The sequence below is a fragment of the Canis aureus genome, chromosome 2 (assembly GCF_053574225.1).
Source record: "Canis aureus isolate CA01 chromosome 2, VMU_Caureus_v.1.0, whole genome shotgun sequence".
NCBI classification, from domain to species: Eukaryota; Metazoa; Chordata; class Mammalia; order Carnivora; family Canidae; genus Canis; species Canis aureus.
In genome coordinates, this window is record NC_135612.1 from 17,512,920 (window position 1) to 17,529,580 (window position 16,661).

General features: G+C 32.3%; 1 long non-coding RNA gene across 14 annotated transcripts in view; it reads right to left on the bottom strand.

Moving 5' to 3' along the window:
• The window catches only part of LOC144293771 (uncharacterized), a 583,355-nt gene that overhangs the window by 64,473 nt on the left and 502,221 nt on the right, over positions 1–16,661 (bottom strand). For all 14 annotated transcript variants that reach the window (XR_013361068.1, XR_013361104.1, XR_013361085.1 and 11 more), the window contains 3 exons: positions 4,857–4,900; positions 3,550–3,618; positions 1,459–1,591 (listed from right to left, as the gene is read on the bottom strand). This is a non-coding gene — a long non-coding RNA (uncharacterized LOC144293771). The remainder of the gene's footprint in view (positions 1–1,458; positions 1,592–3,549; positions 3,619–4,856; positions 4,901–16,661) is intronic.

Consider the following 16,661-nt stretch of genomic DNA (forward strand, 5'->3'; position numbering starts at 1 on the left):
CGATATTTCAAAATTAGATAGTATTAAAACAAGCATGAAGGTGCTAATTCTAGAGTGATACTTCAAATACTGCAAATATACCCTTTCCCATCATAAGTAACATACAAACAGTACTTTTATTTAAAAATACAATTAGAAATGTTTTTAGGCATCATGTGTTTCATCCCATACAGTTCTTTTATATCAAAATGTATGCATTCTGAAGATCTTATTTTTAAAATTTAATTTTTTTTACCTAAGATCTTACTTTTGATTTATCACTCTATGTTTTAAATGTTAAGCAAAAGACCATTCATTCAATTAAATAATCTATATAATATTTTAAAAGGGCAAATGACTGGTATTTTTCTATATTGCTATGTTTTGAAAAATATTTGGATACTCTCCCTAATACTGACAATTAGGGAGTCCTGTCCTATTCTTCAGATGTGCCAACTATAAACCTCTTTATCCTCCAGTCTGATATCACCCATATTTTTTCTTCTCTTATGAACAAGTACAAGTTTTTGTCTATGATTTTTTTCCCCATCTTTTTCCTTTGTCTCTGTCTCTCTCCATTTTCATTTGTTGCTATATGTGACTTGTTGCCTCGCTTTTACATCTCTGGGAGCCATTGTATTGTTATGAGTCCCCTATGGAGCACTGGACATCTAAGTTCAGTTTCTGGATCTACTGCTCACCCATGGAAGAACTGGCCAGTTTCCTGCCTCTCTCAACCTCAGAGTTATTCTGCAGGCCAATATATGTATGCTAAATGAAATTTTCTGCCCTAATTTCATTACAAATTATAGTTGTGTGATGGCTAAAAATGTGATTTGCTTTTCTGGAAAATTTTGTAGTAAGTGCTATTTGGCTTTTAGGTTATAGCTCTAGAAAACTCTTCTTCCTGAGGTCACTGACTTTCTCCTAATTTTAAAATTAGATCATTCAATAGCATTTGACTCATCCTTACTTAAAATTCTCTCTTCCCTTGACTTCTGTGATACCATCCTGTTTTAGTTTTTATTTTCAACTCTAAAAGATTCTTGTCAGTCTTCTTGTCCTCTTATCCCAGACTTCTGTTCTTACTTTGTGTCTCTATGTCTCAATGTTGTTGCTGCTGTTGTCTTTCTGAATGTGTTTTTCCCAACTGCAGAAGCCCCCTTCCTAGAGTGAAATATGTAGCCCAGATTTCTTGCTTGACTTTCAGCCACGCAAAAGTATCTACTGATCCTCTCCATTTGTATGTGCCCCCAGATACTTCATATTGAATATGTCAAAACTAAATTCTTTATATCCTCTTAAGTCATCTCTCCTGTGTTTCCAATGTCTTAATGGCTCCACCAACCATTCAATGAGGGGATAATCCCAGACTCTTCCTTTTTACCTTCCCTCTACATTACTTAGGGTTCCCGAGAGAAACAAAACGAACAGGATATATAATATAATGGAGAGATTTATTTTAAGGAATTGGCTCACATGATTGTGGAGTCTTGGCAAGTCCAAAATCTGCAGGGTAGGCTGGCAGTCTGGAGATCCAGGAAAGAGCTGCAGTTCACGTCCAAGTTGGCTGGCAGAAGTTTCTCTTCTTCTGGGGAGATCAGTCTTTTTTCTGCGAAGGCCAACTGAGTGAATGAGGCTCACCCACATTATGGAGGATAATCTGCTTCACTCAAAGTCTATTGATTTAAATCTCAGTCTCATCTAAACAATGCCTTCGCAGAAACATCTAGAATAATACTTAGCCAAATATCTGAGTACCGTGCCCTAACCACGCTGACACATAAAATTATCCATCTCACTCCCTCATGAAAAAATTGATTACCATTTCCTATTTTACGTATCTATACCTATCAGCTTTGTCCACTGTCTCCTCCCCTTACCGACTGCATGAAGCCCAGGCTATTATCCTCTGCTTTGACTACTGTAATAGTCTCTTAACTCTCTGACTCCAACATTTCCCTCCTAATCCATTCTCCACACTAAGCGGAATGATTATTTTGATTATATTAATTCCATGTTTAAAAATATTAAACATCTCTCTTTCACTTCCTGGAGAGTCCAACACCACCAGCATGATAGATAAGTTCCTCATGATCTGATTCTTGATTTTTTCGAATCTTTCCTCCCATCATTCTTTAACATACCATACCCAAAGCTCCAAATATATCAAATTATTTGTAGTTCAATGCACTGGCTGATTTATGCATCCATATATTTGCAAATGCAATTCTATTTAGACTATGTCCTAGTGCTTCTTTGATTCTTTCTCTTCTTGGCCTTATTTATGCTTTAAGACTCAGCTCAATGACCATCTTCTGCAGGAAGCCTTCTACGGTATCACAGGGATTAGGTAGCTGTCCACTCATTAAATTACAGGAGCAACTTGTGTTCTATTATTACCTGAGTTAATACCAGAAAATGCTTAAGACAGTCTGGAATATAGCAAGTGCTTTTTGCTATTAGCTCTTTGTATTAATAACAATATTTATAGCACTGACATCAAATTATAACCTGGGTGATTTGATCATTGCTCCAAAAATTACCTTAAAGGTTAATAAATTTTTCCTACCCTTGTAAATTCCCAGTTCACAGCACAAGCATGACACATAGTAGGTAATAAATATGTGTCACTGAATGAAAGAACTCTCCAGTATTAGAGACATATGATGTTTCCTGAAAAAAAAAATTACTCTGTACAAAAAATTTCAGACCCAATGCCAGATGTCTTAGACTTCAAACAAGAATAGGTGAATTTTTCAATGTGATTTTACTAAAAGCCTTCATAAAATTAAAACAGAATTCATCACATATTATGGACATTTTGACATTATCTTTTGCCAGTCATATATCTATAGAAAATGTGATGTATTACTAAGAATACTTCAGGAAATGGCTACGAATAAAATGTCACTAAAATTATCCCAGTCTTTTTTCTGAACTTTCTTAGTAATTTAAAGATCACTTTATTCAATAGCTTACAGTACACAATGTTATTTTCTTTCCATCTAATTGTACCACATTTTAACTTCATAGAAATCTTCTTGTCTTTTATAATATTTCAATCTTTTTTCCCCATTCCTGTTTCCTATAAAAAAAATTCTTGTAAAGAGTTCAACTCAACTTTGACCCATGCTAATGATATAAGAAGACAGTGATAGCTGAAGTGTAGCTATCAACTTCTAATTTCTTCTATTTTAAAATAAATGGGAATACTCTTTAAAGATGGAAGTACATTTGTATTTTTTATGGTTATAAAAATTACATTTTCTTTATACATTATTTAAAAATTACATAGAGGAAAAACCTGCATTTACATCTTTTTTTTTAGTTACCAATCTGACTTATGTGTTTATTTTCCTTGTGTATTTTTAGGTTTTGAAAGTTCATTATATGTTCTGATATGTTTATCAGATATATTTGCAATTTTTTTCTCTCAACAATCCACAGGTACTACCACAGAGGAAAGTTTATTTTTAATAATATGAAGGAACCATCCAATCGAAATATATGAGTCTTAAACATTTTGCAGTAAATAAAGGTCTAAAAATATATTTAAAAAAAACTCACCTCAGAACAAGGAGAAGCAGACCAATCCAAAATCATAGTGAAAAAATTTTTAAATTTTAATCTTTGTAACTATTAAAACAGAAAGATATAGAATCAGTAGATATAACAAATCAGAAAAAAAAGGAATAGCAAACTTGACCTTATTGTCCTTTATTTTCAAAAGCACCTAGATATATATAGATATAGATATATAAAATTAATATATGTTGAGCCATAAATGTAGTCTTAAAAAATCAAAGTATTTAAATCATACATGCAAACATACTTATTTAGAACATAATGATGTTAGAAATCATTTTTTAAAAACTTAGCTTAAAAATTAACATATGTTTAAATATCAAAGAACACACTTTCTTTTTTTTTTTTTTTTTTTTAAGAACACACTTTCAAATGACACAAAACTAACTAGAAATCACAGTGGAAGTTATAAAATGTTTTGAGCTGCAATACTAATATTGCATATCAAATTTTTGGTATGAAGCTATAGATAAGCTTAGAGAAAAATGTGCAACATTAAATGCAAAAAAAAATCATTTATTGTGAACCAATTTCAAAAAGTTAGAAAAAGAAAAGCAAATTAAACTCACAGTATGTACCAGAAAGAAAGTAACAAAAAAAAAAAAAAAAAAAGATGAGAAGTTAACAAAGTAGGAGATTGTCAACGTTAGAAAAATTTTAAACAGCAAACAGTTGATTATTTGGAAAAATTAAGAAAACACAGAAATATTAATCAAAGGGAAAAAGAGAGAAATCACAACCAATATCAAGAATAAAAAAAGAATATTGTCAAAAATATAGAAACATTGAAAAGATTAAAATAGGGTATTATGGTCAATGCTGTGACAATAAAATTGAAAACATAACATATCAAAACTGACTGAACACTAAGAAATCCAAATAGTTTTATAGTTATTAATAAATTGAATACATAAAGAAAAACCTACCCACAAAGAGAACTTTAAGGGGATGGCTGGGTGGCTCAGCTGGTTAAGCATCTGCCTTCAGCTCGGGTCATGATCCCGGGGTCCTGGGATCAATCCCTATGTAGGGTTCCTCACTCAGGAGGGAGGCTGTTTCCCCATACTCTCTTCCCTCTCCCCCCTACTTGTGCTCTCTCATTCTCATTCTTTCTCTCAAATAAATAAATAAAATCTTTAAAAAGAGAGAGAGAATCTTAGGGCCAGATTGCCTCACTGGTAAATCTTTCAAATATGTAAAATGAAACATGGCTATTTAAAACCCTCACAAAAAAAAAAAAAAAAAAAAAAAAAAAAAACCCTCACAAAGAATAGAAAAATAAGAAATACCTTTAAAGTCATTTTGTGAGAGCAGCATGATTCTGGGACCAAACCTGGAGAAAACATTACAAGAAAGAAAATTACAGGTCAATTTCTTTAGTGAAAAAGATCCCAAAGTTTTAAACAAAATAATAAAAAATTAAATCTGGTAAAAATCTAAAAGTATTAAGCATCTGGACAATATTTTATTTGAAGAGTACAAGATTAGTTTCATACTAAAAATAAATATATGAGGGCACCCAGGAGGCTCAGTCAGTTAAGTGTTTGCCTTCAGCTCAGGTCATGATCCCAGGGTCCTGGAATATAGCTCTCTGCTCAGCAGGAAGTCTGTTTCTCTCTCTCCCTCAGCCCCTCCCCTCTGTTCATGCTCTCTCTCATGTGTTCTCTCTCTCTTTTAAATAAATAAATAAACTTTTAGAAAAAAATAAAAAACAAATATATGAACTAAGGAATAAATGAGAAAACTCATATAATCGTTTCCATTGACACAAAATTTGTTAAGATTATTCACCTAATCAATATAAAAACAGCAAACTAAAAATATGAGAATTCCTTAATCTAGAAGATATTTTCAGTACACACACATACATACAAAATATGCATACTCAGAATATATACACACTCCTAAAAATTATAGGCAATGTGTTAAAGAAAGTTCCTGAGTAGACCATTAACAAAAGAGTATGTCCGAATATCCAATAAACAGGAAAAGGGATCAACCTCATTAGACACTAGAAAATGCAAACTGAAGTCATATTGAGATTGCCCTATATACCCACCAAAATTTCCAAAATTAAAAATAGTGAGAGCACAAGGATGGTGAGGATGTGAAGCAAGTAAAATTCTCATGTTGTTTGTGGGAAAGCAAAGTATATGCTAAACTTGAATACATACACACACTCCACACGCACACATGTAATACCTATATCCCTATAACACAGTAATTCTATTCCAAGCTATATACACACAAAAAAATGCATACATATGCACACCAAAATATGCATTTAAGATGTAAAACTAATGCAGATAAACTAAACAGTTTACTCACCATTACCCATCAATTTACTAGGTAATTAATTGTATAATATTCATACCATGGTACATTATAAAGCTAAATAATCAAACTACAGAGATGAACCTCACAAAAACAATGTTGAGTGAAAGAAGTTGAAAGAAGTGAAAAAAAAAAAAAAGGACGAAAGCCTAACTAAACTTAAAACTATTGATTTCATACAAACTATGTTCTCTAACCAAAATGGAATAAAGTTAGAAATCAGTCACAAAGTTTGGGAAACTTCACAAATTTGTGGAAATTAAGCAATATATTCATAAATAACCATTTAAAATGATTACTCTTTTTTGTCAAAAAAATTTTCAAGAAAAATTAGACAATGCTTTGAGAGGGATAGAAATAAAAAACAAGGGATGCCTGGGTAGCTCAGCGGTTGAGTGCCTGCCTTTGGCCCAGGGCGTGATCCTGAAGTCCCAGGATCAAGTCCCACATCAGGCTCCCTGTGAGAAGCCTGCTTCTCCCTCTGCCTATGTCTCTGCCTCTCTCTCTCTCTGTCTCTCATGAATAAATAAATAAAATCTTTAAAAAAATAAAAATAAATAAAATATTTTTAAAAGAAATAAAAAAACAATATAAATAAATTTATCATGTACAGCAAAAATAGTGTTCAGAGGGAAATTTATACCTGTAAACACTTATATTAAAAAAAGAATATAGATCTCAAATCAATAACCTAAAATCTCACCTTACAGAACTAGAAAAAAAAATATCAAAGTAAACTAACAAAAAGCATAAAGGAGATAATGAGGATTTGAGAAATAATATTGAAATAGAGAATAGCTGAATAATTGAAAAATAACAGTAAAACCAAAGGTTGGGTCTTTGAAAAGACCAATAAAATTGAGAAACCTTTACTTAGTCTTACCAAGAGAAAAAGACATGATTCAAATTATTAAAACCAAGAATAAAAGAGGAGGCACCACTACTTCTCTACTGAAATACAAATGTTTATAAGGAAATATTATTAACAATGTTATGCAAAAAAATAGATTAGCTAGATGAAATTGACAGATTCCTAGAATGACAGCAATAACCAAAGTGATTCATGAAGAAATAGGAAATTTGCATGGGCTTATAAAAGGAAAAGACATTGAGTTGCTACTTAAATAACAAACAAAAATCAACTTACCACAATGAAAAGCCCAGGCCCAGACGGCTTTACAAATGAATTTTACCAAATACTTTAAGAAGAATTAATTCCAATCCTTCACAGAATCTTCCAAGAAATAGAATAGGGTAGAACACTAAGACTAATATCACTCATACCAAAACCAGAAAAATGCATCACAAAAAAAGAATAGTTGTAGATAAATACCCATTATTGACATATATGTAAAAATCCTCAACAAAATAGTCACACAGAGAATTCAGCTATGTATACAAAGAATTATTTATACCATGATCAATTTATCTAAGAATATAAGGCTTGTTTTAATATCTATATCAATTACTATAATATACCTTATTAGTAGGACAAAAGGCAAAACCACAGCATAAAACAAATAGAGACAGAAAAGATATTTGACAAAATCCAATGCACTGTAATAATAAAAAAGATTCAACTAACTAGAAGTACAAGAGAATATCCTCAACCTAATAATGAGTATCTATGAGAAACCCACAGCTCACACCATACTTACTTATGAAAAAGACTGAATATTTCCCCCGTAACATCAGAAACAAAGCAAAGCTGCCTCTCTTACCATTTCTATTTAATTCTGTACTGGAGATTCTTTCTAGGGCAATTAGGCAGGAAAAGCAAATGCACCCCGTTAGAAAGAATGAAGCAAAACCATTTCTATTCTCGAGTGACAAAATCATATTTCTAGAAGTTCCTAGGCAATTCACACAACATACTATCAGAACTAATGAATGAGTTCAAGAAAGCTGCAGGATGCAAAATCAACATACAAAAACCAACTGTACTTCTATACACTAGTAAAGAACAACTAAAAAATAAAATTAAGAGAATGATTAATAGCAACTTACAATGGCATGAAAAAGTAATAAAATATATAATGGTAAATTTAATAAAAATAGTGTACTTTTTATTGAAAAGTACAAAACATTAATGAAAAATTTAAAGGAGACTTAAGTAAGTGGAAAGGCATCGCATAAACATAGAATGGAGGACCTAAATTGTTAAGGTAGTGATACTTCCTAAATTGATCTGCAGATTCAGAGCAATTCCTATCAAAATCTTGGATGTTATTTTTGCTCAATTGACAAACTGATTCTAAAATTCATATGGAAAGTCAAAGGATACGGAATAGCCAAAATAATATTGAAAAAGAGAAACAGAATTTAAGGACACATGCATTCAGATTTCAAAACCTACTACAACGTTATGATATTTAAGACACTATGTTATTGGCATAACGATAGATATATAGATCTGGGGAATACAATTTAGGGTCCGGAAATAAACCCTTATAATTCTGGTTGGTTAATTTTCAACAATGGTGCTAAGATAATTAAATAGGCAGTGTTTCATAGAAACTACTAGGACAAAAAAAAAAAACAAAATTACTAGGACAAATGGATACCTACATGCAAAAACTAAAGTTGCATTCCTATCTCACACCATACACAAAAATTAACTTCAATTGATCACAGACCCACTTAACGGCAAAAATTACTAACCTCCTAGAAGGAAGCAGAGGAGTAAATCTTCATGATCGTGTGTTAACAATGATTTCTTAGATAGGACGCTACACACACACACACACACACAAATATTAGATAAATTGGATTTCATTAAATTTAAAAATATTGTGCTTCAGAGAAGACATTTAAGAAGTGAAAAAGACAACCCAGAGATTAGAAGAACATATGCAAATTATATATTGGATAAGAGACTTGTATCAAGAATATATTTTAAAAACCTTTTCAACCCATCAATAAAAAAATAATCAAATTGAAATCAAGAAAAGATTTCAAAAGAACTTTATCCAATTTAGATAAATACATGGTCAATAAGTACATTAAAAAGATGTTTAACAGCCATAGTAATTAGGAAAATGGAAAGCAAAACCACAATGAAATAAATACCACATCAGACCCATTACAATAGTTAAAATAAAAAAAGACAAACAGTAATAAGCATTGGAGAAGAAGTGAAGAGATTGGAATCCTCATGAATTGTTGGTGGTATTATAAAATGGTGCAGTCACTTTTGAAAACAGTTTGGTAGTTTCACAAAATATTAAATACACAGAGTTCCCATATAAGGCAACAATTCCACTCCCAGAGATATACCCAAGAGAATTAAAAATTTACATCCACAAAAAAATGTACACAAGTGTTCATAGAAGCAAGAGTCATAATAGTCAAAAAATTGAAACTAAATGCCTATCCAATGATAAATGGATAGCCTAATGTGGTATATTCATGTGATGGAATCTGATTCAGCATTAAAGAAAGAATTAGTACTGATACTTATGATAACAAGGATGGACTCTGTAAGCATTTTGCTATGTTAAAGAAGCCAGTCACAAAATACATATAATGTATGATTCCATTTATATAAAATGTTCGGAATGTGTTTATTCATAAATACAGAAGTAGATTAATGGTTGCCAGGGGCTTAGATGGGAAGGGCACAAGGAGTGTTATGGGTTAATGGATATGGGTTTTGGAGGTGATAAAAATGTTCTAAAATTAGATAGTGCTGATTGTTGCACAACCATGTAACTAAAATAAAAAACAATAATTTTAATTTTGTAAGGGTATACTTAGCTCAACATAGCTGTTATAAAGATAGAATAAAAATTCATTTTATATAAGGATCAATAATTTTAAAAACAAATCTATTATCATATAAGGCAGAATGGTGGTTATCTCTTGGGGAATGCATCGTAGGATAATGAGCAAGGCTCCTGTGTGCTGGTCTTATCCCATATCATGAAATGTGTTATGCTTACATGGGTAGGTGTTAAATTTGTAAAACACCATGAATCTCTTCATTTACGACTTGTGTGTGTGCGTTTAAACCAAGTTTACTTAGGAGTGACTGAGTTGCTGAGTTGGTTAAGTGTCTGACTCTTGATTTAAGCTCAGGTCATAATCTCAGGGTAGAGAGATTGAGACTCAGGTCAGGCTCTGCACTGGGTATGGAGCCCACTTAAGATTCTCTCTCTCCCTTTCCCACTGCCCCTCCCCTCCCCACTCATGCATGCTCACTCTCTCTTTAAAAAGGAAGGAAGGAAGGAAGGAAGGAAGGAAGGAAGGAAGGAAGGAAGGAAGGAAGGAAGGAAGGGAGAAAGAAAGAAAGAAGAAAGAAAAGAAAGAAAGAAAGAAAGAAAGAAAGAAAGAAAGAAAGAAAGAAAGAAAGAATAGTTTACTTAAAATTAAAAGTTTAAAAGGTCTGCAAGAAAGTTTGGAAAAATGGAATGTGAAAATGGAGACAAGGAGTCTGAAGAGAACCTGTGCATCACTCTTTAGAGAGAGGATCTCTTCTGTGGGTCATTTGAGGCCGTGGCCAGGAAATACCAGTGAAAAAAGAATAAATGTTAAGGTTTCAAGGCATTAAAAATACTGATAGTATTAAATACTGCAGCTACTTTGGAAAACAGGTTAGCAGTTTCTCAGAAAGTTAAATATAAAACTATTGTATGACCCAGCAAAAATTTACAAATCAAGGGTGGCATTATTCATAATAGTCCCAAGCTGGAAACAAATTAAATGTCCACCAAGTTGTGAATAAGTAGACTAATTGTGATATATTTATACAATTGAATGCTATTCAGTGATGAAAAGAAATAAACTACTGACAAATGCAATATCATGGATGAACCTCAAAAACATTCTGCTAGGTTAAAAAAGTCAAACATAAGAGCTACAAATCATGATCCCATATATGTAAAATATTCAGAAATGATAAATTTGTAGAGACATAATGTAAAATAGTGGTTGCTTAGTGGCTGGGGTGGAAATAAGGATTCCCAGTATATGAGAGTATAAGGTATCTTACTGAAGGAATAAAGATATTCTAAAACAGATATATGGTGATGACTGTTTTACATTGTAAAGTTCCTAAAATTCATGGCTGTATTCTTAAAGTGGGTGGATTTTATGTTACATAAAATACGTATTAATAAATAATGTTAAAAATACGGATAGTAACACTCATAGTCTCCTGTAGGAAAAACTATTGCCATTAAAAAACAAGCAAAATACAATAAAATCATTTTTGCCAGGACCTGACCAACTATTCCCAGAATGGTCTCTACACACTTTGCCAAACCCTGACTAATGTACAATTATTATACACAGCTGAATAATAGCTAAAGCAATTCAACAGAATCAGATGGCTCTGATACAAACCCCAGATCTCCTATTTGCTGCCTTTTAGCCGTGAGGCAAATCACTTAAGTTCTGTAAGCCTCAGTTTCCTCACTCTAAATCTTGGATAATAATAGTATTATGTTATAGGATAGCATAAGAATTAAACGAGGTAATTTGTATAATGCCTAGTACAATGTCTGTCACAGAGTAGAAAATAAATGTTAGCTTCCTTAGTATTGTCATTACTTGGGGGAATAAAGATCTCTACACAGAAAAAAAAAAAATTAAAAGAAATGCTGAATTTACCTACCATACAAAAGTTTGTAGCTTTCCATAACAATAAAGGAATAAAACAATATAAAACCATAGGCTAAGAAAACAGTGAAGGAAGTGCCCGAAGATATAGAGGATATTAAACTTTGCCAGATGGAAGGCAGATGGTTTATTCAGCCAAGTGGAAAAAGCTAAATTTGAGCAAGGGTATCTAGAAGAAGTGAACCGATTATACACTGAGAGAGGCTCAGAATTCGGAGATCCTAGCTATTTTTGAAAGCTAGATTTAAGAAAGAAGAAGGCCAGAGTATACACTTTGGAAAGACTAAACCAAAGAGCAGAGGATTTGAAGATGCCAGGGATAGCAAAGAACAGGAGTGTGAGATACTGTATTTGGAAACCAAGGGATTAAGAAAGCTATACATGCTGGAACATCAGAGTCTCAGATTCATCTCTTCCCTCACTATGGTCCAGGGCACCCACATCTCTGACAGGAGTTTTTCACTTCCCACTTCTCACAGTACTGAAGGGTATGGAAAAAATTAGCAACGTAAACAAATGAAAGGTCATTTTATTGGGAGAGAATCTTGCCAAACATCTTGATTCCAATCCAATCGCTCTATAGTCAAGCACAGAACTTCCGTAAGAGCCTCACTATCACATAGGTGTAAAGAAAGTCTCAATAGTTAAGATCATATCAAAATACTTGAGAAGTTTCTAACTTGAAAGATAAAGATCATACTTATAAACACAAAAAAATAGCACTCAAAGAAAATGGATAGTGCAAATAAAAATTTAAAACAATATTATAAATATTCTTAGGGAAAATGTTACACCCATGACCTCAGAACAATATTCAATGGAAATGAATTTGAGAGACCAAGAAAGATTAAAAATATTATAAAAATACTATAAAATATTAAAAATATTATAAAATTAAAATATTATAAAAATAATATTTTAGCAGAAATATTATGGCATTAAAAATATTATAAAAATAATATTTTAGCAGAAGTTCACAGGGAAGAAAGCAGGTAAAAAGAAAAATAAATTAAAAATGAGGAGATAAGGGTGCCTGGGTGGTCCAGTTGGTTAAGCGTCCAACTCTTGATTTTGGCTCAGGTAATGATCTCCAGGTCATGAGATCAAACCCCACCTCATGCTCCATGCTCAGTGAAGAGTCTGCTGGAGATTCTCTCCCTTTCCCTCTTACCCTTCCCCTGTTTATGCACGCACATGCTCACTCTCTCTCTTTCTCTCTCACTCCCTCTCTCAGATAAATAAATAAATCTTTTTTTTTAAATGAGAAGATATATCTACAAGGTCCAAGAGCTGACTCATAAACAGAAGAGAAACAAAGAGTACAGGAAAATGGACAGAGGAAATTATCAGAGAAATAATATTTCAAATAAAATTTATACTAAAGGGTGTAAGTTCCCAGAATAAGGAGACCAATTTCCTAGGGCAACAAATTAATTAAAAAGACCAACATAAGAAATATTTTGACTATATTTCAGAGTACTAGGGATATAATTATTAAAATTTTCCAGAGAGAGAAAAAAAAAAAAAAACTACATCAACACTGATGAAAACTGGATGACCTTTAGATGTCTCAAGACTAACACTGAAAACATGGAGAAAATAAGAAATGTGTCCAGAATTTTGGAGGAAATCATTTCCATCCTAGAATTCTCTATACAAAGTTCAAACAGCTCTCAGAATAAATTAAAGGTATATTCTGATATGCAAAGTCTTGATTTTTTCTCAATTTTTTTATTTCTCATTTACACTTTGCAGGAAACCACTGGAGAATGTACTCTATGAAAATGGAAAGTAAACTTAGAAAAAATAAAATGTATGATAGGCTATGGAAAACTGAGGACCCAATATGTTATAGAGGCTGAGACTTTTGTCATGGTAGTGATTAGGTAAAATTCCAGAATGACAGATTTGAAGCAGGCTTAAAGACAAAGACCTCAGCTTAGAGCAGAAAGATGAAAGATTCTGTGAGTTATTTACCCAATTTAAAAAATACTGATAAAGGGGCACCTGGGTCATTCAAGTCACGATGTCAGGGTTCTAGATTCAAGCCCCAGGTCCCTATTAGTCTCTATGTGCAATGAGGAATCTGCTTCTCCCTCTCCCTTTGCCCCTCCCCACATCTCATGCTCTCTCTCTCTCTCTCTCTCATATAAACAAAATATTTAAAAAATACTTATAGAAGTACCTAATAAGCTTAACCATATTAATAAAGGTTTTACTTTGAATAGTATTAATAATAAGCACATTTTTAAAAAAGCAATTTAACATTTTTGAAAATTAGCCTGCTCCAAGGCAAAGAATAGTTTATAAAGGATCTTACAAGAAAGGAAATACAATGATGGTGCACATTATGATTTAGCTGTGAAAATAGTTATATAGGAAAATAATCTAAGCTATAGACATTTATTTAACCAAAAGTTTTGATATAACTTTATTTGGAGGGTGAGACTATAGCAGTTATAGGAGAGGGTTTAAAATTATTTTTCCTTTAGAACTACATAAAGGGCGAGATTATAGCAGTTATAGGAGTGGGCTTAAAATTATTTTTCCTCTAGAACTACATATATGAGCTACTTTTCGTTTGTTAATCAGATGCCAATATCATTTTCATTGACTTCACTTACATCTTCATCATTTAACTTGCAATTTCACTTTTTTATTTTATTATTTTTGGCAACATTGAATGGTTAAGTTAAACAAGCAAGCCTCCTGTAGTAAAATTATTAAAGCAACTTTACTGTGTTGTCACTTTCCTTTTAAGTCCAGTTGATGTGTATATCTTTCTCCCCCAGTCCCTATTCCCAGATAGACACTCAGGCAGGGCCCATGAATTCATTGGTAAACTTAGGTATGAAGTTTAAACTCATAATTTGGAATACCCAGAACCAGATATTAATCAAAACTTTCAATTTGATCTAAAGTTAATCTTTCCATCATCTAGATATTTTAGAGAAAAATTCTGTAGTCTCTTGAGTGCACATGGTGTAAATTTTTTTCCCTCTTTCCTTGTATGGTATCTATATGACATGTCTATTATCATTTTTATTCCTAACTAGCGTTTCTGCCATTTCCAATCAAGGTTGAAGCAAGTTAAGTTTGAAGAGATGTGGAAAGGGACAGGGAGCCAGAGAAAACAGAAATTTCTCTTATGATTGTTCTTCTTATGAAACAGTTTCAAGCTCTTTGTTCCAGGTAAATAATTAAATCTAACATTTTTTTCTATGTTTTATGGAATGCTCTTGCTGAATTTCTCCAATTTTAACTCTCATGACACAATCATTCGGGTCCTTTGGCTCATGGCTTAACATTTACCCTCAATTTCTTCAGTGTTTTCAAGCTGTGGCAGCAGTCTTCATGTGGCCTCCTCTTCTGACCGAGGCTGCTTTTGCTCACGTCTTGTCCTTAAGCTCTCTTTTCAATGTGAGTTAGATCCCATTCACTGTCTCTCCATATTACAAGGAACACATTTCAAGCTGTCCTACCAGTCTAGCTGAAAATTCAAGAGGAGCAAGCACATCTACCTATACTCCTTTTTTTGGGACAAACAGAATCCCAACCATGCTCTTTCCAAAGTCATTCCCCTCAAATCCTTTATAGTTTCCTACAACTTGACCCATTTATAGTCTTAATTTGTGTAAGTAATCTAATTATTTTGGATCATCTACTTTAAATTTCTATTACCATGTCTCAATCAAAATGAAGATAACAATAGTCCCATTACAAACATATAACATCTGACAATTAGAAAGATAATGAACTATACAAATACAAGGTAGACATTAGGGTTAATTGTTGGGGGAAATGCTTCAGTGGACACTAATTTCATAACTGATTGGTTTATTTGTGAATAATTTTCAGGTTATGATGACTTTTGCTTTGATATCCAACTTTGCATATGAAAAACCCAATTATACTAAAAGCCCAAGTAAATAGCACATCTTGTATTTTAAAAAGGACAAACACCAGACATGGCAGGTGTAACTCTTTGTTGGCTCTTCATTAATTCATAGTTTTTCCACATAAAATGTTCTCAAACCAAAGTATTTGATCTCTCTTATGGTACATTTCTCTTTTATGTCAATGCTTTATATAATCAGCTCTATGGATACTGCAAATGCAAAGGTATAATTTGAGAAACCTTTCAAAACCCTCCTAGCTCACTTTCTTAACTCTAGATCCTTTCCTGATAATCCACAATATGGGTAACTATTGACCTAATGTTCCTAAAGTACAACTCTGATGAGATCATTAAACAATAGAAATACTTCAGTGACTCCCTGCTGACAATAAAATAAAATTCTAAACCATTGGCCTGGTACCAAGTCTCTCTAGGCTATGACTATCACTTTCTTTCCCAGCCTAATATATTTCTACAGCCTTTGCAATTTTCACAATCCTTCTATGCCAAAGTTACACAACTTCTTCCAGTTCCAACTATGTGTTCAATGCTTCTCATTATCTTGGGAATTCTGTATATGATCCCCTAGAACTGGAATGTTAGGAATACATCCATGCACTTACCCTTCTTTATTATACAGATATGTAAAAAATTAAGAAAATCCTTATATTCTTATATTATAATAAAATCCTTATATTCTCACCACTGAGAGATAACTATTATTGACTACTTGATGTTCTTCATTACAGACTAATTCCTATTTCTATGTATTCATAAATAAATAAATGTTTTATTAAAACAGAGTATTTAAAACTAGCTTTTTTTCATTTAATAATTTATCATATCTCCTCTATATAAACACATATACATCTATTTCTCTTTATCTATTTACCTATCTCTGCCTCGAAGAGAGAACACAAAGGAATAACATAGAACATAACATTTATGTACCTACTTACATATGTGTACAATTACCGACAATTTTTTAGTATAAACATCTAAGAGTACAATTTCTGTATTAAAGTTATGTACCATTTTATGGCTATTGATACATACTGACAAATTGCAACACTATACAATAATGTTTATTTTTCCACAATTAAAAAGTGTGAGCATTAATATAAAACATTACCACTTTGATGGGAGAAAACTGGAAATTCAATAGGCATTTAAAAATTGCTTTAATAAGCATTTTTTACTATTGAGATTGAACATTTCTCATACATTTATGTTCAGTTGTTTT